The following is a 24,938-nucleotide window of genomic DNA, read 5'->3' on the forward strand; positions in this document are numbered from 1 at the left end:
AGATAAAAAACAATCCCTTTTTAGGGTTACAAGTCCATCTTCAGAGATCCTAATGTTCCTGTGTCCACTGTGCACAACATTGTCAAGAAGTTTACATTACATGGCACTGTAGCTAATCTCCCTGGACGTGGACGAAAGAGAAAAGTTGATCAAAACTTACCTGAGGAGGCTAAAATCCTTTTGGGAGAATGTGCTGTGGACAGATGGAACAAAATACAGCTTTTTTGTAAAGCCCATCATTCTACTGTTTTACAGAAATAGAAATGAGACCTTCAAAGAAAAGAATACAGTCCCTACAGTCACACATGGTGGAGGTTCACTGATGTTTTGGGGTTGCTTTGCTGCCTCAGGCACTGAATGTCTTGACTGTGTGTACGGCATTATGAAATCTGAAGACTACCAAAGAATTCTGGGGTGCAATGTAGGGCCCAGTGTCAGAAAGTTGGGTCTCCGTCAGAGGTCATGGGTCTTACAGCGGGACAGTGACCCAAAGCACACGTACAAAAGGACCCAGAAATGGTTTAAGACAACGTACTGAAGAATACTGAACTGGCCAGCAATGGATCCAGATCTAAATCCAATAGAGCACCTGAGGAGAGATCTCAAAGCAGCAGTTGGGAAAAGGAACCCTTCCAATCTCAGAGACCTGGAGCAGTTGGCAAAAGAAGAGCGGTCCAAAATTCCAGTAGAGAGGTGTAAGAGACTCATTGATGGTTACAGGAAGCGATTGATTTCATTTATTTTTTCCAAGACGTGTGCTACCAATTAGGGTGCCAATAATTTTGTCCAGTCCTTTTTTACCATTTTAGGCTTTTTGTTTCTCCACTTTTTTGTGTTATACCAATACAAACAAAATAAATAAATATGAGAATGCCTAACCATTTCGAATTGAAACAATTTTCTGGTCAAAGTGGTGCATTATTTACAGAAATGCAGGGGTGCCAATCTTATTGGCCTTGACTGTAACAGACACCTGCAAAATTCCATGGACCTTCAGCCACCTTTACGCCCTTTGATCTGATACTCCACCACTACCCATATAACTGGACCGATTACAACTTAAAAACCTTCACAGTCATAAAGTAAGTTGCACCCTTTTAGAAGGGTGACCACCTAAATACCCTTCCCACACACTTTCCTCCCAGAAAGGTGGCCAGTTGGTCTGACAGCCACCTGACTTGTAATTTTTTTTCATAGGAACAGAGCGTAATAAGGATAATGATATGATAATAGTCAGTCCCTTGTAGGACCAGAGTGCACTAAAACCAGTGACATAATGGGTCAGTCTCTTATAGGACCAGAGTCTAATAATGATAAGGAAAAGACAATGTGTTAGGCCCTCCTAGGAGCAGAATGTAATAATAATGACAGTGGCATGAAAATAGGTGAGTCCCTCATTGGACCAAAGTAAAATAATAACTGTGACATGATAATAAGTCAGTCTCACCTAGGATCAGAGTGTAATAATAACAGTGACTTGATAATGGATCAGTTCCTCCTAGGACCAGGGTGCAAAAATGACAGTGACATGATAATGGGCCAGTCCATATTAGGACCAGGGTGCAATAATGACAGTAACATGAGTGATCAATCCCTGGACCAGACATTTTAATTAAATGATCCGTCTTTTCTAGAACAGCGTTAAATTAAAAATAATATGTTGATAATTTGGTCTTATTTGGGAGTTGTATATGATTATTAGTACATGGTTCAATAGTAAATAGTGTAATAATATTTAGTGAAAATAGGCTGTTTGTTCAATAGTAAGCTCACCAAAAAAAATCAACCTAACTGGATGCTGATGGGTTTGCTCTCCCTCTTATATTTTTATAAGCTTAATATTTAACTATATAGGGGAATATGTTAAAGTGACTGTAAACCTCAGACATGAAATAAGAACAAAGCATGTCCCTCTATAGTGTGTGATTGTCTCAATCCAGAGCACTAAGTGTCATTTCTGTCTGCTACCTTAGTTCCTCTGCTATCAGTGGTCACTTCTGACAAGTTTTCCTGACACCAAGAGAAAAATGGTGACAGGCGAGGGAGCTACAGCTGATTGACAGCCTCAGCTCTGTCCCTGTGGGCTGTGTGAAGGGGGGAGTGTCACGTCCGTCCAATCAGCTATCAGAGCTCTCCTTAACTCTGCAGAGTGTAATTTCAGCTTTCTGCACCCCTTTTTCTGACATCTCAGACAATCTGCATAAATTCTGAACTTTGAATGGATTTAGATAAATGAAAACTGCAGATAAACAGATATAACTTATGTTTGTTTGATCCCTCTGTATCACTGGAGGCCAGACACTTCACTGGGTGTATGTAAGGGTTTACAACCACTTTACCTGCTTTGATCAAGCTGCACTATTAGGCTGCAGTCTCCATTATTCTGATGTGAAATCCAGGTTGGGGAGTGTGAGTTTGACAAGTGTAAACAAACATTTAAAAATGTATTAAAACGTGGACGTGTCAATAGGGCAGTGAATGGTGTCAGTTGTTTTCTATTTTTATTTTAAATTCTTTTAGGAGCCCCACTGGGGACTTTGGTGGAATATCAGGGATCTAAACAGACCCCTGATGTCTCTCTTTTGCGGAAGAGAAAGGGGCTGAGGACAGAGATTTCCCACCCTTTTGTAGCATCAGCTGCACTGGACAGTGAATAAATGGGAAATGCTCTGTACTGATTGGCTTCCTGTTCATTCACAAACTGAGGTCTAGTAAACACAGTTTACTAGGCTTCAGTTATGAATAAACACATTAAGTGATCTGTACCAATCACTAACTGTGCTCATTCAGAAAAGGAAGCTGCCAGTAAATGACACAGACCTGGGCAGCAGGGGGAAGCTACACCGCACAGAGGTGATTAGGGTGTGCCCAGGCACACCTGGCACACCCCATATGCCTGCCTATGGGTACAGTGCTTTAGTACTAAATACCATAAAGAGGTTATCATACCTTCATCCTATTTATTATACCCAAAGACAGACCTCAGCTGCAGCACGGACCCACTATACACTCCCTCACTCTCTCTGCTGTGCCGGACAGTGTATATACCCATTTTTCCACTTGGTGCTTGTGCTGCAGTGTTGAGGTGCAACTGCAAACTCTGGAGAGAGAAATAGGAGATTCAGCTCTCCTGTTATTCTCTGTAGAGCTGATAGTTGTACCTGTGCTGCAGTGTAGGGGAAAACAGTTAGAACAGTAGAGAGAGCCAAGCAGTGTAACGCGGGTCCACGTTGCAGCTGGGATTTGTTTTTGGGTAGAACAGAAATCAAGGGGCTTGTGGAACTTGTACAGGTTTTTTAGTGTAAAAGCACACCTGAACTTTTAAATGCTGATATATGGTTTCTGGTTGGCTTTCTTCTTTAGAAGGGAAGGAAAGGTTCATAAGGCCAATTGACCGGTAAGGGCTTCAGATGTATACTTCTATGTAAACCTTCAAATACATGCAACTGTCTATTATTTTCTAGTTAATTGCTCAATCATCTGTCATTTTTATGAGACAGAGCTGGTAAACTGTGTCAGGCCTCGTAATTTACTGGCATGGTCATGTAAACGTCAACAGGAATTTGGATGAATGACAACACTCTCATACAGTATGAATGGGTTGGATGGATGACAACACTCACATGCAGTATGAATGGATTGGATGGATGACAACGCTCTTATACAGTATTAAAATATTAATTGTGGCTGTGGTAATGACTGTAAATAAATAATGTAGTATTTACATGACTGGAGCACGGTGCAGCGTCGTTACATAACTCTTTTTAGTATGCTAGTCCATTGTAATGCATTAGCCATTAACTCTCTGTTAATCCCTGCAGATAACTAATAATTTATATTCCATATTAAAGTGGAAGAAAAACCTAACTTTATCTATTCTTAAAAATGTTCCTTGCCCCCTCCTCCTACCTAACCTGTATAAATAAGAACTACATACCTATTGTTAATCTGCTTGGTTTGGTCATCTGATCCTACAGCTCAGACTCCCCTGTGTCAGTGAGTGGCTGCTGCAGGGGAGAGGAGGGAGCACAGACAAGGGCTGTCCTATGGAAGCCTATGGGTGACATCACGGCTCCCAGAATTCAGAGCTGTTGTCGAGCGCTCCTTTACACTAAGATGCAGACTCAGATTAAAAATTGGCAAGTATACAGGTTAGGAACCTCCCAACTTTTTCAAATGAGAATGAGGGACACCTATTAGTAAACATATGTAAGCATAGGACACACCCCCTGCCACGCCCCCTTAAAGGAGAATTATACAAAAAAATGGGTAGGTAAATCCACAAGTGTTTTTTTTACCACTACTATTCCTTTACAAATGCAGTAATTTAGAAATTGGATGAAAAGTTCAGCACTAGGAAACACTTTTTGGAAAGCTAAAAAATGCATTTTATATACAATTATATAGACCAAAATGAAGGCCGATTGCCGCCGGGCACCTGCGATCGCTCCCCGTGGAGACAGAACAGCGGTCTGCTGTTGTAAACACGGCAGACCGCTGTTTGGTCAGCAATGAACACAGGGATCCTGTGTTCCTCTGATTTAGGAACACAGGTCTCTGTGTTCATTCCATAAGCCCATCACCCACACAGTTAGAAAGCACCCCCTAGGGAAACATTTAACCCTTTGATCCCCCCTGGTGTTAACCCTCTTCCCTGCCAGTGCCATTAGTACAGTAACAGTGCATATTTTTAGCACTGATACTGTAGTAATGTCACTGGTTCCCCCAAAAGTGTCAAAAATGTCAGTTAGGGGTTCGATCTGTCCGCCGCAATGTCGCAGTCCGGCTAAAAATCACTGATCGCCGCCATTACTAGTAAAAATAAATAAATAAATAAAAATGACATAAATCTTTCCCCTAGTCCAGGGGTAATGAATTAAAATTCAAGGAGGTCCGGTCGCTAAAATTTTCTTTGGGCCGAGGTCCGGATCTGAAGTCTGTGCTATGATGACTCATAAATGCTATATATGACTCAGAAAGATGGGCAAAACAAAACGTGTTCATCAGCGTTGTTCTTAACATAAAATATGCCCATTTGAGTGCCCCTTAACATAAAATGTGTCCGAGAGCGTGACCCTTAGCATAAAATTTGCCCATCAGCGTGACCCTTAACATAAAATAGGGGGCACGCTGATGGGCACATTTTATGTTAGGGGGCACTCTGATGGGCACATTTTATGTTAGGGGGCACTCTGATGGGCACATTTTATGTTGGGGGGCATTCTGATGGGCACGTTTTATGTTAGGGGGCACTCTGATGGGCACATTTTGTTAGGGGGCACGCTGATGGGCAAAACAAAACATGTAAATCAGCGTTGCTCTTAACATAAAATATGCCCATTAGAGTACCCCTTAACATAAAAAATGCCCATCAGTGTGCCCTATAGCATAAATATGTCCATCAGAGTGTACCACAGCATAAATATGCACATCAGAATGCCCCTTAACATAAAATATGCCCATCAGTGTGTACTACAGCATAAATATGCACATCAGCATGCCCCTTAACATAAAATATGCCCATCAGCATGACCCTTAACATAAAATAAGGGGCAAGCTGATGGGCACATTTTATGTTAGGGGCACTCTGATGGGCAGAACAAAATGTGCCCACCAGCGTGACCCTTAACATAAAATATGTCCATCAGCGTGTCCCTTAGTATAACATTTGCCCATCAGCGTGACCCTTAACATAAAATAAGGGGAACGCCGATGGGCATATTTTATGTTAAGGGTCACGCTGATGGGCACATTTTATGTTAGGGGCACTCTGATGGGCAGAACAAAATGTGCCCACCAGCATGTCCCTTAACATAAAATATGCCCATCAGCGTGCCCCTTAGCATAACATTTGCCCATCAGTGTGACCCTTAATATAAAATAAGGGGCACGCTGATGGGCATATTTTATGTTAAGGGTCACGCTGATGAGCACATTTTATGTTAGGGGGCACCCTGATGGGCATATTTTATGATGGTGGGATCGCTGATGGGCAAAAGAAAATGTGTAAATCAGCGTTGCTCTTAACATAAAATATGCCCATTAGAGTGCCCCATAGCATAAATATGTCCATCAGAGTGCCCCTTAACATAAAATATGCCCATCAGTGTGTACCACAGCATAAATATGCACATCAGAGTGCCCCTTAACATAAAATATTCCCATCAGCGTGACCATTAACATAAAATAAGGGGCAAGCTGATGGGCACATTTTATGTTAGGGAGCACTCTGATGGGCACATTTTATGTTAGGGGGCATTCTGATGGGCAAAACAAAACGTGTAAATCAGCGTTGCGCTCAACATAAAATATGCCCATTAGCGTGACCCTTAACATAAAATATGCCCATTAGCGTGCCCCTTAACATAAAATATGCCTATCAGCGTGTCCCTTAGCATAAAATATGGGGCACATTTTATGTCAAGGGAGTACTCTGATGGGCATATTTTGTTTCTTTTATGGGGCACTCTAATGAGCACAACAAAATATGCCACTTGTCTGCACACTTGTTAAAGCTTGAGAGGTTTTTTTTTAAATGCAGATATTCCCCTCTAAAAATGTGCTCCACATACCTGGAGCCAGGAGCTGTCCAAAAGCCGCGAACAGGGGGGCGGGGCGTGCACATAGTGTCACGCCCTAGCTCGCTGCCCTGCTTAGAGGGAGCCGCAGTCAGGAGCAGGGGGCGGGGTGCGCGAGTGACGTCACGCCCCTACTCGCGGCCCGACAGGACACCGCAATGTCTATCAGTCAGGAGCAGGAGGCGGGGCGCGTGCGTGACGTCACGCCCCTACTCGCGGCCCGACAGGACACCGGCTGCAAGTGAGCCGGGAGCCGCAGTGAGGAGGGGGCAGAATACAGGTGGCGGTCCGGGTGGAAGCATTGCGCGGGCCGCCAATGGACCGCGGGCCGCCATTTAGTGACCGCTGCCCTAGTCTGTAGTCTGCGATAACTTTTGCGCAAACCAATCAATTTACACTTATTGGGATTTTTTTTTTACCAAAAATATGTGGCGGAATACAAAGTGGCCTAAAAATGATGAAAATACTATATTTTAAATTTTTTTTTTATTGGGAATGTTTTATAGCAGAAAGCAAAAAATATTGTTTTTTTTTTTTTTTTCAGAATTATCGTTCTTTTTTTGTTTATAGCTCAAAAAATAAAAATCGTGATAGGTGATAAAATACCACCAAAAGAAAGCTCTATTTGTGGGGAAAAAAAGGACATCAATTTTATTTGGGTACAGCATCGCACGACCGCGCAATTGTCAGTTAAAGTAATGCAGTGCCGAATCGCAAAAAATGGTATTATCATTAAGGGGGAAAATCTTCTGGTCTAGAAGATCAGCTTGTGCTCTGCCTAATTAGCCGTCTCCTGGCTTGAAAGTGATGCGGCGGCTGTATAGCCCTTAACCACTTGCCGACCGCTCACATGGAGCGTACTGCGGCAAAGTGGCTCGTTATCGTCCAGCGACGTAGAGCTACGTCGCTGGACTCCTCCCCTTGTGGGTGGCGTGCGCGTGCCGCCGGAGGCTCGCTCCCGCTGTATTCAGACACAGCGGGAGTCGGGCCAGGGGAGTGTAATAATGACACTGGCAGGGGAGGGGTTAACTTTATTGGTGATCAAGGGGTTAATGTATGCCTGGTGCTTACTGACGTGTGTGGGGGGAGGGGACTGTGTGACACAGGCACAGATCGCAGGTTCAGATATGAATCCTGCTGAATGCTGTCTGTCACATAGGAGATCCGCCCGCTTTGTTTACACAAGCGGGCGGATTTCCTCACTTGATCACCGCCGCTCTTCCCCGATCGTCAGGGATCAAGTGAGGAAATCCGCCCGCTTGTGTAAACAAAGCGGGCGGATCTCCTATGTGACAGACAGCATTCAGCAGGATTCATATCTGAACCTGCGATCTGTGCCTGTGTCACACAGTCCCCTCCCCCCACACACGTCAGTAAGCACCAGGCATACATTAACCCCTTGATCACCAATAAAGTTAACCCCTCCCCTGCCAGTGTCATTATTACAGTAACAGTGCATATTTATAGCACTGATTACTGTAGTAATGTCACTGGTACCCCCAAAAGTGTCAAAAATGTCAGTTAGGGGTCCGATCTGTCCGCCGCAATGTCGCAGTCCCGCAAAAAAAATCACAGATCGCCACCAGATCGCCGCCATTACTAGTTAAAAAAAAAAACAATAATGACATAAATTTCCCCTTGTTAGTAGCTGCGATAACTTTTGCGCAAACCAATCAAAATACGCTTATTGCGATTTTTTTTTTTACCAAACATATGTAGCAGAAAACAAATTGGTCTAAAATGTTAAAAAATTTCGATTTTTAAATTTTTTTGGGGGGGGGGGGGGAATTTCATATAAAAAAATTTGAAAAATATTGTTATTTTTTCAAAATTGTCGCATTTTTTTGTTTTTGTTTTTTTTTGTTTTAGCGCAAAAAGTAAAAATCGCACAGGTGATCAAATACCACCAAGAGAAAGCTCTGTTTGTGGGGAAAAAAAGGACATAAATGTAATTTGGTTACACCATCGCACGACCGCGCAATTGTCGGTTAAAATAATGCAGTGCCGAATCGCAAAAAATGGCCTCGTCAGGAATGGGGTAAAATCTTCCGGTCTTAAAGCGGTTAAAAATACGCTCATTGCGAATTTTTTTTGTGAAAGACATGTAGCTAAATACATTTTGGCCTAAATATATGACAAAAATTGAATATATTGGATATTTTTTAACTGTCAAAGTAGAAAAATATTGTTATTTTTTCAAAATTATCGCTTTTTTTTTTATTAATATCGCAAAAAATGAAAAGCGCAGAGGTGATCAAATACCACCAAAAGAAAGCTCTGTTTGTGGGAAAAAAAGGACGTAAATTTCGTTTGGGTACGGCATTGCATGACCGCGTAATTGTCAGTTAAAGTCGCGCAGTACCAAGTTGCAAAAAGTGGCCTGGACGTAAAGCAGGAAAATCCTCCGGTCCTAAAGTGGTTAATTATTTTCACAGAGCGGGTGCTGCGGTGCCCCTCTCCTGCTGGTCTCACCCTTAGTGGTTCCTGGGCTCTCCCACTCTTACCAGGAGCTCGGGACCGCAGCTGCCAGCTTCTGGATGGAGAGCAGCGGGAGAGGGTGGACTTCCATGCCTCTATCTCACATGTAAACAAAGAAACCGGAAGCGACGATGATTTAATCACTTTGGTTTCAGATCCACCATTTCCAGGCTGGTGCAGCCAGGGGAAACATTTAGCTGAGCACATTGCTTGTTCCAAACAAACAGAAATGAATGGTTGGGAAAAGGCGAGGTTCAGGAGCTCACAGAAGGCATTACAATGAGAAAGAAAAACACAGTGAGAAACAATACTATGAAAAATAGATTACAGGGCTAATAAGTAAAGGATATGTATGGAATATTTTTGGAGAATAAGTATATTGTTTAGAGTCGCTTTAAATAGAAGATGCAGAAATCAAAAGCATGCATGATAGCATAATTACACATTAGGGTTCCATCACATTACAGCATGTGTTCATTGTGCATTACAGTGATGCACAGCAACACCCTATATATGTTATTTGCGTGTTGCAGTGCATTTTCATAGTTAACTGCACACTTTCATGAGGAATCGATACTTCTCAGCCACCTCCATTGATTCCAGTGGTAAAGCTCTTGAACTGCACCTTAACAGCACCTTGCTTTGTGCACTGGTCCAAATCATTTGAAGGAGGGGGATTATGGTGTGGGGTTGTTTTTTAGGGGTTGGGCTTGACCCCTTAGTTCCAGTGAAGAGAACTGTTAAGGCATCAGCATACCAAGACATTTTGGACAATTTCATGCTCCCAACTTTTTGGGAACAGTTTGGGGATGGCCCTTCCTGTTCCAACATGACTGCACACCAGTGCACAAAGCAAGGTACATAAAGACATAGATGAGTGAGTTTGGGATGGAGGAACTTGATTGACCTGTACAGAGTCCTGATCTCAACCCGGTAGAACATCTTTGGGATGAATTAGAGCACAGACTGCAAGTCAGGCCTTCTCTCTCACATCAGTGCCTAATCTCACAAATGCGCTTCTGGAAGAATGGTCAAACATTCCCATAGACACACTCCTAAACCTTGTGGACAGCCTTCCTAGAAGAGTTGAAGCTGTTATAGCTGCAAAGGGTGGGCCAACACAATATGGAACCCTATGGACTATGACTGGGATGTAATTAAAGTTCATGAGGGTATAAAGGCAGATGTCTCAATACTTTTGGTAATATAATGTGTGTGTGTATATATATATTGTGAGGGGTTTAGCTCGGTGGCGGGCGTGGATGACCCCTTTGGGGGGTTCGTTACACAGGGAGATAGCCGAGAAGTGGTTGCAAACAACAGTTTGGTTTATTCATGCAATTTTCTTCACACAAGTGCAAGCGTCAAAAACATCCAAAATAAAATAAAACACAAAATAAATCCTTGCCACTGTGGGCGGCTACCTTCTCACACACAGGAACCTATCTAAGGAAGTCTGTCCCCAACCTACTGTTGGGCAGACTTTGCTGATCCTACAGCAGACACTCAATAGTCCATGTTTTTTTCTCTTCACACAACAAATGTCCATTGAACATGTCCCTTTTCTCTTCACATTGAACATGTCCCTTTTCTCTTCACATTGAACTAGTTCATTTATTTCTTTTCACATAGAAACAATCCAAGACCTCACCTTGAGTAGTCTTCACACTTGTTACCCTCCTCAGCTTCACATCGCTTCAGGACTCAGGTATTCCTCTCCCATGCTCACACAGTGTCGGGAGGCACACATCTGACTGTCCTCCTCTACTCACACAGCGTCAGGAGGCAGCAATCAATAGGACTTCCTCTGGACAAATTATAGAGGCCTTAATTTCCTCATTCTGAATAGCTGAATGGTTTTCAACTTCTTTACACCTTCCTGCTGCCTTTGCAGCCAACACCCTATAGTAATTGGTGAATTGTCTAAACCAAGCAGAAGTGTATCTCCTGTCTGTGACAACATCCACAGATTTACCTGACTTCCTGTCACAATATATATATATATATATTAGGTACACCGAACACCTTGCAAGTACCGGGTTGGACCCCCTGTTGCCTTCAGAACTGCTTTAATTCTTCATGGCATAGATTCAACAAGGTGTTGGAAACATTTCTCAAATATTTTGGTCCATATTGATATGATAGCATCACACAGTTGCTGCAGATTTGTCGGCTGCACATCCATGATGCGAATCTCCCGGTCTACCACATCTCAAAGGTGCTCTATTGGATTGAGATCTGGTGACTTTGGGGGTCTTTGGAGTACAGTGAACTCATTGTCATGTTCAACCAGAAACCAGTTTGAGATGATTTGAACTTTGTGACATGGTGCATTTTCCTGCTGGAAGGAGCCATTAGAAGATGGGTACACTGTAGTCATAAAGGGATGGATATGGTCAACAGCAATACTCAGGTAGGCCGTGGCATTTAGATGGTGCTCAATTGGTACTAGGGGGTCCAAAGTGTTCCAAGAAATATCCCCCACACCATTACATCACCAGCATGAACCATTGATACAAGGCAGGATGGATCCATACTTTCATGTTGGTTACGCCAAGTTCTGACCCTACCATCTGAATTTCGCTGCTGAAATCGAGACTCATCAGACCAGGCAATGTTTTTCCAATCTTCTATTGTCCAATTTTGGTGAGCCTGTCCGAATTGAAGCCTCAGTTTCCTGTTCTGAGCTGATAGGAGTGGCACTAGGTGTGGTCTTCTGCTGCTGTAGCCCATCTGCTTCTCAAGGTTTGATGTGTTGTGCATTCTGAGATAGTATTCTGCATACCTTGGTTGTAATGAGTGGTTATTTGAGTTACTGTTGCCTTTCTATCTTCTCGAACCAGCCTGCCCATTCTCCTCTGACCTCTGACATCAACAAGGCATTTTTGTCCACACAACTGCAGCTCATTGGATATTTTCTCTTTTTCTGACCTTTCTCTTTAAACCCTAGAGATGGTTGTGTGTAAAAATCAGCACTTTTTGAAAAATAGTCAGACCAGCCCGTCCGGCACAAACAATCATGCCATGTTCAAAGTCACTTAAATCCCCTTTCTTCCCCATTCTGATGCTCATTTTGAACTTCAGGAAATGCATTGAGTTGCTGCCATGTGATTGGCTGATTAACAATTTGTGTTACCAAGCAAATGAACAGGTGTACCCAATAAAGTGGGCGGTGAGTGTATACATACAGTATACTGTATATACAGTATCTCACGAAAGTGAATACTCCCCTCACATTTTTGAAAATATTTTATTATATCTTTTCATGTGACAACACTGAAGAAATGACACTTTGCTACAATGTAAAGTAGTGAGTGTAGAGCTTATATAACAGTGTAAATGTGCTGTCCCCTCAAAATAACTCAACACACAGCCATTAATGTCTAAACCGCTGGCAACAAAAGTGAGTACACCACTAAGTGAAAAGGTCCAAATTTGGCCCAACTAGCCATTTTCCCTCCCTGGTGTCATGTGACTTGTTAGTGTTTCCAAAGTCTGAGTTGTGACTGGGGAGCAGGTGTGTTATGGCACTTTTCCACTGCAAGTACCGGCTCGTACCAGCTCGGCTCTACTCGGCCCTGCTTGGCCCGGTTTGCTTTTCCACTGCTGGTACCGCATGGTATAGTGTCGGAACGGTTCGGTACGGTATGGTATAGGTTTGCTTTTCCACTAAAGTAGTACTAAAGTTAAGTGGGTGGGATAACAACGGAGTGGGTGGGATTCTCTGACCAATCAGTGGCTAGTAGTGACTACATGCAAAGGATTGTGGGATATGGTACCAGTTTGGTACCTGTTGGAACCACAATCGAGTAGGTACTGTTTTTTCAGAGCCGTACCGTACCGTACCGTTCGGTTCCATGCAGTGGAAAAGCAAACCTATACCGTACCGTACCGAACCGTTCCGACCCTATACCATGCGGTACCAGCAGTGGAAAAGCACAAAAGCGTGCCGAACCGGTACGGTTCCATGCAGTGGAAAAGCGCCATTAGATTTGGTGTTAGCGCTCTCACTCTCGCATACTGGTCACTGGAAGTTCAACATGGCACCTCATGGCAAAAAACTCTTTGAGGATCTTAAAAAAAAAAATTTGTTGCTCTACATAAAGATGGCCAAGACCCTGAAACTGACCTGCAGCATGGTGGCCAAGACCATACAGCGGTTTAACAGGACAGGTTCCACTCAGAACAGGCCTCGCCATGGTCGACCAAAGAAGTTGAGTGCCCGCGCTCAGGGTCATATCCAGAGGTTGTCTTTTGGAAATAGATGTATGAGTGCTGCCAGCATTGCTGCAGAGGTTGAATGGGTGGGGGGTCAGCCTGTCAGTGCTCAGACCATACCCTACACACTGCATCAAATTGGTCTGCATGGCTGTCATCCCAGAGGGAAGCCTTTTCTAAAAATGAAGCACAAGAAAGCCCCCAAACAGTTTGCTGAAGACTAGCAGACTAAGGACATGGATTACTGGAACCATGTCCTGTGGTTTGATGAGACCAAGATAAACTTATTTGGTTTAGATGATGTCAAGCGTGTCGTGGCGGCAACCAGGTGAGGAGTACAAAGACAAGTGTGTCTTGCCTACAGTCAAGCATGGTAGTGGGAGTGTCATGGTCTGGGGCTGCATGCGTGCTGCCGGCACTGGGGGCCTACAGTTCATTGAGGGAACCATGAATGCCAACATGTACTGTGACATACTGTTGCAGAGCATGATCCCCTCCCTTCAGAGACTGGGCCGCAGGGAAATATTCCAACATGATAACGACCCCAAAGACTCCTCCAAGATGACCACTGCCTTGCTAAAGAAGCTGAGGGTAAAGGTGATGGACTGGCCAAGCATGTCTCTAGACCTAAATCCTGTTGAGCATCTGTGGGGCATCCTCAAATGGAAGGTGGAGGAGTGCAAGGTCTCTAACATCAACCAGCTCTGTTATGTCGTCATGGAGGAATGGAAGACGACTCCAGTGGCAACCACTAAAGCTCTGCTGAACTCCATGCCCAAGAGGGTTAAGGCAAAGCTGGAAAATAATGGTGGCCACACAAAATATTGACACTTTGGCCCAGTTTGGACATTTCCACTTAGGGGTGTACTCACTTTGTTGCCAGTGGTTTAGACATTAATGGCTGTGTGTTGAGTTATTTTCAGAGGGCAGAAAATTTACACTCTTATACAAGCTACGAGCTGTACACTCACCACTTTACATTGCAGCAAAGTGTAATTTCTTCAGTGTTGTCACATAAGATAGAATAAAATATTTACAAAAATGGGAGGGGTGTACTCACTTTTGTGAGATACTGTGTGTGTATATATAGATAGGGGTAATTTGGGGAGAAAGTCATTACACCAACTAGTATGATTTTAGATTATGCAAGGAAACCCACACAAACACTATCTGTGTTTAGCAAGGCTGCATATCAAGACAAAATTAATTGGCATCCATTTTAATGTGATTTTAAAGTCTAGTTTTTTTCCTATAAAAATAATAAACATATTATACTTACCTGCTCTGTTGCAATAGATTTCCATAGGGCAGCCCAGGTCCTCCTCTTCTCGGGTTCCTCTTCTGTTAACCTGGCCCCTCCGGCCTTTTCAGTGCCCCCCCACAGCAAGTAGCTTTCTATGAGGCACCTGAGCCGAGTCACAGCTCCTTGTGCCATTCAGGCACGGAGCCCCGGCCTAGCCCCGCCCCCTCTCCCCTGATTGACTTGCTGACTTTGATTGACAGCAGTGGCAGCCACTGGCACCGCTGCTGTGTCTCAGCCAATCAGGAGGGAGAATCTCGGATGGTGGAGACACTCGTGGACATCGCTGGACAGAGAGGGACCTCAGGTAAGTAGAATGCATTAAGATAAAAAAAAAACTTCTGCCTTTACAACTCCTTTAACCGGTTGCCGACCGCCGCACGACTATATACTGCGGCGGTCAGCCCCGGCCAGGCAGAGTGACGTATTGATACGTCACTCGCCTGTCACTGACTTGCGAGCCTATTGCGGGCGGGCGCGCGCCCGCCGAGGCGCGCGCCCGCCGCGGCTCGTTCACAGACAAGTCAGTGCGTGTGACTCGATGTCCGCCAGTCACACTACGATCGCTCCTGTGAAGGGAGAAAGACAGAGCGGCTTGTGTAAACAAGCTGCCTGTCAGTTCTCCCTGTGTAAAAGTGAAGATCTTTACACCAATAGCAATGTCCCTGCACAGTTAGAATCACGCCCCTAGGACACACTTAACCCCTCCCTGTCCAATAAAGTTAACCCCTTCCCTGCCAGTGTCATTTTTGCAGTAACAGTGCATATGTATAGCACTGATTACTGCAGTAATGTCACTGGTACCCCCAAAAGTGTCAAAAATGTCAGTCAAGGGTCCGATCTGTCCGCCGCAATGTCGCAGTACCGAAAGAAAATTGCAGATCGCCGCCATTACGCGTTAAAAAAAAAAAACACCAAAAATGACAAAAATCTTTCCCTTTGTTAGTAAACGCGATAACTTTTGCGCAAACCAATCAAAATACGCTTTTTGCGATTTTTTTTACCAAACATAGGTAGCATAAAACAAATTGGCCGAAAAATGTTAAAAAATTTTGATTTTTACATTTTTTTGGGGGAAATTTCATATAAAAAAATGTGAAAAATATTGTTATTTTTGCAAAATTTACGCTCTTTTTTTGTTTATAGCGCGTGATCAAAAAATCGCACAGGTGATCAAATACCACCAAAAGAAAGCTCTGTTTGTGGGAAAAAAAGGACGTCAAATTCGTTTAGGTACAGCGTCGCACGACCGCGCAATTGTCCGTTAAAATCACGCAGTAAAAAATCGCAAAAAAACCCCTGGTCCTTTAGCAGCCAAATCCTCCGGGGCTTAAGTGGTTAAGTACAAAAATGTACAAAAAAAAAACAAGCTTTTTGCTTATGCTGAGCTTTCTTTTTATAAATACTAGCTGGCTGACTGTTCAGTACTTAATTATACTTTCTCATCACATATCTAAAACAAGTATTCAGATTGGTAGCTGTAACTTTCCTTTGACTTCACTAACAGTGTGCTTGTTCCAGGGCAGTGACATCGATTTCATTAAGGCCGGGTTCACATATGCGTGGCCGCGGGTTCGTTCCTGGGGTCCAGTGCGTGTCTGGTCTGAATTTTTGCCTGAATTCGCACCCAAAGACATACAGGACCCTTCTGCAATCTGCGGCCGGTCACATTTGCTTGTAATGCTAACTGGATGTGGAGAAACCCGCATCCAATTCACATATGCAGTATGTGAACCCAGCCTAAAGCCAGAAAACCTGCATTGTCAGAAGTAGATGTCTACAACAGCATCCTCTATATTTCACTCATTGCAGGTTTCCTTCAATCTTAAGAAGCTCAACGGAAACACATTTTATCTAATTAGTGAACTGATGAATGTCCAAGCAGATTTCCTCCAAATCCCTTAGCCTTGAGTACCTACTTGCGTGATACACAATGATTAATCTCTGGCTGTAAGGGAGGTCTCCATGGTGACTAAGTAATATGCCCTGACAACCAGAATATTGTGCTACTACTTGACAGCCAGTTTGTAGACAATTAAAACAGGCCATTTGTCTTTGCAGATTACATAACCAGCCATAGGGCTAATTCATGTAACCCAGAGAATAGAAAATGAGAAGAAATTTGGAGACATCGGCCATAATGAACAAGTTTAAGGCAGTGTGAAAAAAATGCTGTAAATTAACCACTTCAATACCGGGCACTTTTCTCCCTTTCCTTCCAGGCCAATTTTCAGCTTTTAGCGCTGTTGTATTTTGAATGACAATTGCGCGGTCATGCAACACAGTACCTACACCAAATTTATGTTTTCCCCACAAATAGACCTTTCTTTTGGTGGTATTTGATCACCGCAAGGATTTTTCTTTTTTGCTACACAAATAAAAAAATACTGAAAAGTTTAAAAAAAAAAAAAAAGTTTTTTTGTTTATGTTATAAAATGTTGTAAATAGATATGTTTTTTCCTGCACTGATGAGCACTGATGAGGCCGCACTGACAGGCACTGATGAGGAGGCACTGATGATGTGACACTAATATGCAGCACTAATGGGCACTGATAGGCACTGATAGGTAGCACTGATATATGCAGCACTAGTGGGCACTGATAGGCGGCATTGATAGGCAGCACTGATAGGCAGCACTGCTGGGCACTGATAGGCGGCACTGATAGATGGCACTGATTGGCACTGATAGGCAGCTCTGTTTGGCACTGATGGGCACTGATAGGTGCCACTGATTGGCGGCACTGATGGGCACTGATAGGCGGCACTGGTGGGTAATAATGAACACTGGTGCGCGGCACTGATAGATGGCATGGGGTGCAGCACTGATGGGGAGGGCACCACTGGCAGGCTCCCTGAGCCCTGATTGCCATCCCTGGTGGCCATGGTGATTCTAGTGGCACCCCCCCCGCCCAAGGGTCTGCACTGGTAATCAATGCTCTGATTACCAGCACAGACCCCCCCCCCCGTCAGGAAAGCCGCAGATCAGCTTTCCTCTACTTGTGGCTCTTCCTGTTTACTATGTGACCAGCTGTGATTGGACACAGCTGGTCACATGGTAAAGAGCTTACGTCAGTAGGCTCTTTTCCGAGATCGGAGATGCGGTGTGTCAGAGTGACAAACCGCAGCACTGATCGCCGCTCTGCAGTTACCCAAGCAGGGGTTCTTCCACATCAACATGAACAGTAAACTGAAAATACCGAGCAACCTGGCTCCCTTGTCAGCAGCAACCCTGTTTTTCTTACCAGTCCCACTGACTGTATTGCCTAGCTCTCCTGGTTCACTCGGCTCACTTTGCCTTTAGTTGCAGCACCCTGCTGCTCTGCCCTCTCCTGGTCTCTGGATACAGGTTCTCCTGACACCTGACCTGACTCCTGGGACAAGAACTCCTGTCTCTTGACTGGGGCACCTCTGACTCCCGGGTGGGACCTCCTGTCTCCAATATGGGAGCTGTCTCCAAACTGGGAGCTCTGAGCTGTCCTCAGGCTTGAGTAAATAACGACCCTGCACACCTGTGTACTCACATAGGCTGCAGGCATTCATCTAACATCTGGACACAGAATGAAAGGGTTCGACCCACCCAAGACACTTTGGAACTTTCAAGCTCCAGGCCCCAATCCAGGACTACAGAATCCGGAGAAATACAAAAAAACTGCTTTCTCCGCTCAGAAACGATAGTCTGCAACTTTGCATTAAGCCTTAATGCGAATCCTGTAGCATTTTCTCCTGCACTTCCACAGTGGCAGGGCCTCGCACTGTCACACTATGTTTTCATGCATAGTTGAGTTGCTTAGCCTTGTTTGCACGTCAGAGGTATGGCTTTTAGGCTTTAATTCTTCCATGAAGACCACTTCTGGTCAGACTTCTCCAGACAGTGGATGGGTGTACCTGGGTCCCACTGGTTTTTTACCAGTTATGTACTGATGCAACTGCTGGATATCTTCTGATGTTGAAAGTGAAGTAAGCATGAGATGTGTCTTACATCTGCTGCATTAAGTTTTCTGGGTGAACCACTGCGTCTACAGTCTTCAACGTTGCCTGGTTCTTTGTGCTTCTTCAAAAGTGCTTGAGCAGCACATCTTGAAACCCCAATCTGCTTTGAAATATTTACCTTGGAGACATCTTGCTGATGTTTTATAACTGCCTTGTGTCTTTTTGCTGTGTTCAGTCTTGTCATGGAGTATGACCTGTGACACTGTCTTCCACACCCTCAACTTAATAGCAGGGTTTGGCTGTTCCTCACCCAATTTTAAGCCTCCTATACAGCTGTTTCTGTTTCAGGTAATGACTGTGTTTCAACCTACATATGAAACTCATGATCATTAGCACCTGCTTGGTATAACTGGTTAATCATACACCTGACTCTAATTCTACAAAATCCCAGACTTTGTGCAAGTGTACAAAGTGTGCAAGTGTAAGAATCGATTCTAGTTTGAAGCCAAAGGGTAGTCACAACAAATATTAATTTAGACTTTTTCTTCTGTTCGCTCACTTTGCATTTTGTAAATTGATAAAAATAAACTCTTAAAATATTTATTTTTGAAAATATTCTTACTTTAAAGCATTTCTTTACACCTGCCTAAAAAAAAAAAAATATATATATATATATATATATTTATATATATATATATATACACATACATACAGTATCACAAAAGTGAGTACACCCCTCACATTTTTGGAAATATTTTATTATATCTTTTCATGGGACAACACTGAAGAAAGGACACTTTGCTACAATGTAAAGTAGTGAGTGTAGAGAGCACACAGCAATTAATGGCTAAACTGCTGGCAACAAAAGTGAGTACACCCCTAAAAGAAGATGTCCAAATTGGGCCCAAAGTGTATTTTGTGTGGCCACCATTATTTTCGAGCACTGCCTTAACCCTCTTGGGCATGGAGTTCACTAGAGCTTCACAGGTTGCCAATAGGGTCCTCTTCCACTCGTCCATGATGACATCACGGTGCTGGTGGATGTTGGAGACCTTGCACTCAGTTTGAGGATGCCCCACAGATGCTCAATAGGGTTTAGGTCTGGAGACATGCTTGGCCAGTCGATCAACTTTACCATCAGCTTCCTTAGCCAGGCAGTGGTTGTCTTGAAAGAGTGTTTGGGGTCGTTATCATGTTGGAATACTACCCTGCGGCCCAGTCTCCGAAGGGCTCTGCTCATGCTCTGCTTCAGTATGTCACAGTACATGTTGGCATTCATGGTTCCCTCAATGAACTGTAGCTCCCCAGTGCCGGCAGCACTCATGCAGCCCCAGACCCTGACACTCCCACCACCATGCTTGACTGTAGGCAAGACACACTTGTTCTTGTACTGCTCACCTGGTTGCCACCACACACACTTTACACAATCTGAACCAAATAAGTTTATCTTGGTCCCATCAGACCACAGGACATGGTTCCAGTAATCCATGTCCTTAGTCTGCTAGTCTTCAGCAAACGGCTTTCTTGTGCATCATCTTTAGAAGAGGCTTCCCTCTGGGACAACAGCCATGCAGACTAATTTGATGCAGTGTGCGGCGTATTGTCTGAGCACTGACAGGCTGACCCTCCACCCCTTCGCTTCAACCTCTGCAGCAATGCTGGCAGCACTCATACGTCTATTTCCCAAAGACAACCTCTGGATATGACGCTGAGCACGTGCACTCAACTTCTTTGGTGGCCATGGCGAGGTCTATTCTGGATAGAACCTGTCTTGTTAAACCACTGTATGGTCTTGGCCACCGTGCTGCAGCTCAGTTTCAGGGTCTTGGCAATCTTCTTATAGTCTAGGCCATCTTTATATAGAGCAACAATTCTTTTTTTCAGATCCTCAGAGAGTTCTTTGCCATGAGGTGCCATGTTGAACTTCCAGTGACCAGTATGAGAGAGTGAGAGTGATAACATCAAATTTAACACACCTACTCCCCATTCACACCTGAGACCTTGTAACACTAATGAGTCACATGACACCGGGGAGGGAAAAACGGCTAATTGGGTCCAATTTGGACATTTCCACTAAGGGGTGTACTCACTTTTTTTTACCAGCGGTTGAGATATTAATAGCTATGTGTTGGGTTATTTTGAGGGGACAGCGAATTTACACTGTTATACAAGCTGTACACTCACTACTTTACATTGTAGCAAAGTGTCATTTCTTCAGTGTTGTCACATAAAAAGATATCATAAAATATTTACAAAAATTTGAAGGGTGTACTCACTTTTGTGAGATACTGTAAGTATATATATATATTTTTTTATGGATAGCTGTCTGTTCTCTGTTCCTGACCACTGCATTCATGTCACACTTCTTGGTTTGTGCAATAACTGCTCCCCCACTACTTACTGTGGATTCTCCAGCTGACACCTGTAGTGACGTACCAGCCGGTTGGAAGAAACCACCGCATGCATTAGGGGAGCAGGTATTTCACATACCCAGAAATGTGGAATAAATACAGTGGAGGAGTTGCAGCAAAAGATGTTTCAGTAAACGGGCCACTGAATAAGTAAGTACATTTACTCTTCTTTTAGCAGGTATATCATTCTATGTGCTAACAAAGTCAGTTTAGGGTCAGTACAAGCCCAAACCTTTCATTTTAGTTTGAAATAAATGAGGAAAGGTTATAAACTCTACCAGTTTTTTTTTTTTTTTTGCCTCCAGTATGACAAGATGTTAACAGGACATTAAAAATTAACTGAACTCATGGAAGCTGCTCCCAAAATGAAGCAGGCAGAAAGAAAAGAAGCAGTCACCAGTATTGCCTTTGGTCTCCCTGCAGCTGAATGTATACCATTACTGACTTGCAATGTTCTGCACTGTGTCTCTGTATGGAGGTGACCATCTTGGTAGAGGCAAGGCTTTGCTTCCTCATGTCAGAGCCTCCAGCAAAGAGAACAGTGAGCAGAATAATAGAAGCAACACCAAATCTCACTACAAATCTCCTGAGACTATGGCTTTATATAGATGTGTGGTTGGAGGGCAGCAAAAATGGATGTGGGGATTCTCCGTGGCTGCTGCAAAATTTACCCAAGCTGTAGCAATCGGGAAACAGCAAGCCTGCACATTAAAGCAAATGGGGAATCGCCACAAATGGTCTGCAACTGTGTGCAATGCACAGGGTTGTGGCACTTTTATCAGCAAAAATGGAGTTAAATCAGGTGGTAAGGAGACGCGGCATCGCTTGTTCATCGCCTGTCAGTAGCCTCTGGAGCGCGATCCAGAGAAATGGGAGATTTAGACACAGACCTAAATCTACCCTAATAGCCAAGGACAGCAGCCTAATCCTAGTTATTCCCTATAGTATGTTAAATGCAAACCTTTTCTTTTGAGAGCCCAATTCCACCTTACATGAGGGGAAAATCACTTCAACAGGGGCACAGACAGCAATGAAATGCTAAAATTATATAAATTATATAGCGCCAAAGGATAAAAAAATTATAAATAAATTCAATATACACAAAATGTGTCAATTAACAAAATGAATAAATACATATAAAAATGTATCACAATCAAAGTGCAAGTGCTCTTAATCACTAATGTGATAAAAATATTCAGGTGATAAAAACTATATCAGTGGATAAAACAATAGTAATAATAAATGACTGTTGTCACAAAAAGTGCTCGTGCAGATAAAAGTCACACATAAGCATACACCAGTGTGAATCAGAAATAGGTGCACAGAAGTCCATAAAAAATAGGTGATATCTTCTAAGCTGTGTTAGTACCAGAAGACCAAGTGCTGGTGCTTGAATAACTAAAAAGTGCCTTGGTGCATAAATGGTAATGCTGGCCGCTCACCTCCTGGTTTGGCTCACAAATTATAATGAGCCAAACCCGCTTTTTGCACACACAGGTGCCAGTAGGTGTGGATAGGTGACTTCCTCCTGTCCTCCCTCTGTATAAAGGTGCTTCAGGTAAAAGATCCGCAGTCTCGCTGACACACTGAAGGGGATAGGGTGGTCGCCTCCTCACACTCCTCTCTCCACCATCATAATACGATACATGTGTGAAATAAATACAGCGATCTAGTGCTCTCTGTAACGTATACTTTATTGGGGTAAAAAAAACAAAAAAAACACTCACATGTACTGGCACTCAGCCAGTGTGGGCATGGACAGCGATATGGGTGCTACAGCGTGTGCAGGATCCCCCCCCCCGTACGCGTTATGTCGAAACCACGACTTCCTCAGCAGGGTTAGCGCTGATTAATCACTTTTCATCAAATAGCAATGAAATGCTGACTGACTAATTCTATGTCATCTCTTAATAAAAAGAGTTTTTTTATGGTTGTTTGTATCTGCATTGAAGAGAGTCCTTATCACTTCCTTCTGTTCCTTCCAGGGGGTCAAGTCCTGGGAAAAAAAAGTGTGGGAACTCACACAAGATCCCCCCACCTCAAAAATAAAAAAGTTTGTGTGTATGTGTGTATATATATATATATATATATATATATATATATATATATATATATATATACCTTTTAAGGAGCCAGGGCCACTTTAGCGACTTGGTAACCAGTCGCTGGCCACAATGAGTGGAGCTGGCAGATGACAGGTCTGTATCCACTCAGCATATGTTGAGCAGACACGGACTTTATGGGCCCTCTGATCTGATCCACCCAGACAGAAGGGGACGGATCCCCTTTTGTTTTTTTAAGTGGATCGGATTGGAGATAGGCGGATGTAAACGGACACAAGTGCTACTCTATAAAGGTGAATGGAGGGTCCAAATGGGTCCACCTGAAAAACAGAAAGGCGGACCCGATCGGACCGATCGTGTAAAAGGGGCCTAAGGCTGCTTTCACACGGGTGCACTGCAGTTTACCTGCACCTCAACTGACCTCAATCTTCACTTCTTCCTCAGGATTACTGCAGGTATCGCTGGCTTCTGCTTTCCCCCAGGCGGGTATGGCTGGTGGCTGCTGCTGGCTGTGCTCCAGGGCTGGTACTGCTGGCTGGTACTGCTGGCTGGAACTGCTAGCTGGTACTGCTGGCTGGTACTGCTGGTGGGTACTGCTAGCTGGTATAGCTGGCGGGTACTGCTGGGGACGAACTACTGGCTGGTACTGCTGGTGGGTACTGCTGGCAGGTACTGCTGGCTGGTGCTGCTGGCGGGTACTGTTGACTGGTACTGCTGGTGGGTACTGCTGGTGGGTACTCCTGGCTGGTACTGCTGGTGTGTACTGCTATGGGGAAACAGCTGGCTGGTACTGCTGGTGGGTACTGCTGTCTGGTACTTATGGTGGTTACTGCTGGCAGGTATTGTTTGGCTGGTACTGCTGGTGGGTACTGCTTGCTGGTGCTACTGCCTGGTACTGCTGCTTGGTGCTGCTGGCAGGTACCGCTGACTGGTAATGCTGGTGGGTACTGCTGACTGGTACTGCTGGTGGGTACTGCTGGCTGGTACTGCTTGCGGGTATTGTTGACTGATACTGCTGGCGGATACTGCTGGTGGGTGCTGCTGGCTGCTACTGCTGGCGGATACTGCTGGTGGGTACTGCTGGTGTGTACTGCTGATGGGGGAACCACTGGCTGGTACTGCTGGTGGGTACTGCTGTCTGGTACTTCTGGTGGTTACTGCTGGCAAGTATTGCTGGCTGGTACTGCTGGTGGGTACTGTTGGCTGGTACTGCTGGTTGGTACTGCTGGCGGATACTGCTGGCTGGTACTGCTGGCTGGTGCTGCTGGCAGGTACTGCTGGCTGGTAATGATGGTGGGTACTGCTGGCGGCTACTGTTGATGGGTACTGCTGGTGGATACTGCTGGTGGGTACTGTTGGCTGGTACTGCTGGTGGGTACTATTGGCTGATACTTCTGGTGAGTACTGCTGGTGGCTGCTGTTGGGGGGTACTGCTGGTGGGTTTGGTGGGTATCAGTGTGACAGGAGCCTCGCTGGAGGAAGTATACGTCTGCAGTAGTAGAGAGCAGAGCCGCTGCTTCCTGTATCGCTCCTGTGCCCTGTCACAGGCGGAGTAAATTTGGTATCACTCTGCTTTTGACAGGAGCTGGCGCTATACAGGAAGCATTGGCTCCGCTTCCTCTAGTGCAGGCTCATTTCCTTCAGTTCCTTCACTCTGATGCTTGGGGATGGAGGGTCGGGAACCCAAAATCTGGGCTTACCGGCCCGCCATCCCAGAGCAGAAGGGGGTGCCGGAATTCTGTTGGGGGGCACCAGGATGTGGCTACTAACGAGAACAACATTCCCGCTGTGGAAAAAGTACAGGGACACCATTCCCATGCGTTCCTGCAGGACTCGAGCCCTGGTTCCTTCCCTGTTCTCAACAGCTACAAAAATATGACAATATTTAGGAGGAAATACACAAAAGTACAACAAGAATAAAGTAAGAATGCACACAAATCTTGTATTCAGCAATGATGT

At 44.3% G+C, this 24,938-nt stretch overlaps 1 protein-coding gene across 1 annotated transcript in view; it reads left to right on the plus strand.

Annotated features, from left to right (window-relative positions):
* The window catches only part of CCDC9 (coiled-coil domain containing 9), a 134,489-nt gene that overhangs the window by 104,201 nt on the left and 5,350 nt on the right, over positions 1–24,938 (plus strand). The gene's annotated exons all lie outside the window — the stretch shown is intronic.

The sequence above is a fragment of the Pelophylax lessonae genome (assembly GCF_965119305.1).
Source record: "Pelophylax lessonae genome assembly, chromosome: 7".
NCBI classification, from domain to species: Eukaryota; Metazoa; Chordata; class Amphibia; order Anura; family Ranidae; genus Pelophylax; species Pelophylax lessonae.